The sequence below is a fragment of the Penaeus japonicus genome, unplaced genomic scaffold, assembly GCF_977035675.1.
Source record: "Penaeus japonicus unplaced genomic scaffold, GWHDUDI00000001_assembly GWHDUDI00000007, whole genome shotgun sequence".
Lineage (NCBI taxonomy): Eukaryota > Metazoa > Arthropoda > Malacostraca > Decapoda > Penaeidae > Penaeus > Penaeus japonicus.
In genome coordinates, this window is record NW_028234409.1 from 26,194,877 (window position 1) to 26,197,376 (window position 2,500).

Consider the following 2,500-nt stretch of genomic DNA (forward strand, 5'->3'; position numbering starts at 1 on the left):
ATTTTTAGATCAATCTTCAACTTTTATCAGTACATCTCTCTCTCTCTCTCTCTCTCTCTCTCTCTCTCTCTCTCTCTCTCTCTCTCTCTCTCTCTCTCTCTCTCTCTCTCTCTCTCTCTCTCTCTCTCTTTCCATAACCACATATCAATTCTCTTGTATCCATTTATGTACCAATCTCCTCCTCTCTCTCTCTCTCTCTCTCTCTCTCTCTCTCTCTCTCTCTCTCTCTCTCTCTCTCTCTCTCTTTCTCTTTCCTCAGATTTTCTTAACCATCCCTTCATCTCCCTCCCTCACTCTTTCACCCTCCCCTCCTCCCTCCTCCCTTCTCCCCGAATCTTACACCCTAATCTCCCTTCGCTTCACCCTTAAACCCCGACCGCACCAACCACAGCACACAAACCTACCGTCGGTCAAGTTTAGAAAAGGGGGACATACACAAAGGAAAAAGATAATAGGCTTTACGGAGAGAGCGCTTACGCTAGACGGAACACCTGCGAGGAAAAAGGATAAGGAGAAGAACGAAGAACACGAAGCTTAGGAGTAAATAGCGTTAATGATGAGTGCTGTAGGTGAAGCTTAGGATTAGAAATAAGCGTTAATGACCTGTGCTTTGGGCGGGCGGAGGTACCGGGGGGGGTGGGGGGGGTCGGCCTCCGGGGAATATCTTGAGGTGAATTGTCAACACGGTTTGTGCGGTTTTGGAATTGCTTTGTTAAGGGTACGTTGGGGTAGGAAGGGAGAGAATAAAGAGGAAGAGAGAATAAAGAGGAAGAGAGAAAGAGAGGGAGGGAGGGAGGGAGAGAGTGGAGGGAGGGAGGGAAGGAGGGAGGGAGGGAGGGAAGGAGGGAGGAGAGACGGAAAGAGGAAGAGAGAGAGAGGGAGAGAGAGAGAGAGAGAGAGAGAGAGAGAGAGAGAGAGAGAGAGAGAGAGAGAGAGAGAGAGAGACAGAGAAAGAGAGCAGAGTAGGGGCAGAGAGAGAGAGAGCAGAGTAGGGGCAGAGAAGAGCATAAATCTAACCTCAGCAATCATGTACGAACACTTTCCGAACACATTCCTGTACAGCAAAACCCTCCTCCTCACCATCTCCACACGAAAGATTAAACGCAAGCCAGCGCCTTCAATCACCTCCCCGGCAGCTGTCTTTCTTACAGCAGCTGTTTAACCTGAGCTTTGGCAGGTGGAAGTAAACCGCAAACCGCACCGGGTCACCTGCCGCTAGATGGCTCTCCCCCCTCCCCCCTACCCCCGCTACCCCAACTGCCCTGTTTTCTCGAAGGGGATCGGACAATAAGCAATAATTCCCCGCCGAAGGGATCTGCTACGCGCCGGTGGTCGTGGTGGTCGTCTTAGCCCTAGAGCTCTACCTTGAGCGAGTCACGGTCAGGGTTCAGAAATATCTCCCCTGTGGTGAGATGCCGTCGCGCCCATGCCCCAGCTCATGCCCCAAGTCCGCCCATGCCCCAGCTCATGCCCCTAGTCCGCCCATGATTCAGCCCGCCCAAGTCCGCTCATGTTCCAGCCTACTCATGTCCGCTCATGGCTCAACCCGCCCACGCCCGCCCATGCCCGAGCCCGCCCACGTCAGCCTATGCTCCAACCCCCCCCACGCCGCCCATGCCCGAGCCCGCCCACGTCAGCCTATGCTCCAACCCCCCCACGCCGCCCATGCCTATGCCCTAACTCAGCCTGGTGAGTGAACGGAAGGCTTCTCATTTCTTTTTCGTTATTTCTCCCCTTTCTTCGTCTTCTTCTCCTTCTCTTTCTTCTGTTCATGTTCTTCCTCTTCTTCATTCTCTTCTTCTTCTTTTATCTTTTCCTGTTCTTCTTCCGCTTCTTTTGTTTGTTTTTTTGTTTGTTTGTTTTGTTTTGTTTTTCTTTCTTTCTTTTGATTATCTTTTTCTTTCTCTATTTTCCTTCTTCCCCTAATATAATCATTATTTTCGTCTCTCTTTCTCAGACCACAAACTTTCTGACAGATATTCTTACACACGAAAATCAAAATGGCCCGGGCTGTCAAAATCTAGATTCTACATCAAAATTCATATCATTATTTGTTAACTACGATGGTCTGGCTTGGAAAAAAAAAACGTCTGACCAAATGTGCCAAAAGAAAAGTGTCTCGCAATTTTTTTTAGGGGAGATTAGTTTTTTTTTTTTTTTTATGTTTTTCAATCAACCAGAAGTTGTGATTCTTTTTCTTTAACGCAGAAACATCTCCATTACCTTCTGTAAACGGTCCCTAGTTGTTATATTTCCCTATAATGGGAAAGGACGGACAGATAGTTACCATAATTATTAACTAGATGTTGCCATATTACTAATTAAATTTTACTTTATCTGCAATCAGTACTACTTTCTTGAAAACTAGTTCTAACAAGCTGGAAAATCTCGTGTTTGAGGTCAAATCTGATAGTGAAGATGCAAGACTGGACTTGATTATTAGTAAAACCAAGAAAATGGAAACTGAAACTACTGATAAATTTGAACTGTAAGGTAAGGA

General features: G+C 47.1%; 1 protein-coding gene across 1 annotated transcript in view; it reads right to left on the reverse strand.

Moving 5' to 3' along the window:
- The window catches only part of LOC122252036 (uncharacterized), a 20,596-nt gene that overhangs the window by 4,143 nt on the left and 13,953 nt on the right, over nt 1-2,500 (reverse strand). The window lies entirely within an intron of this gene.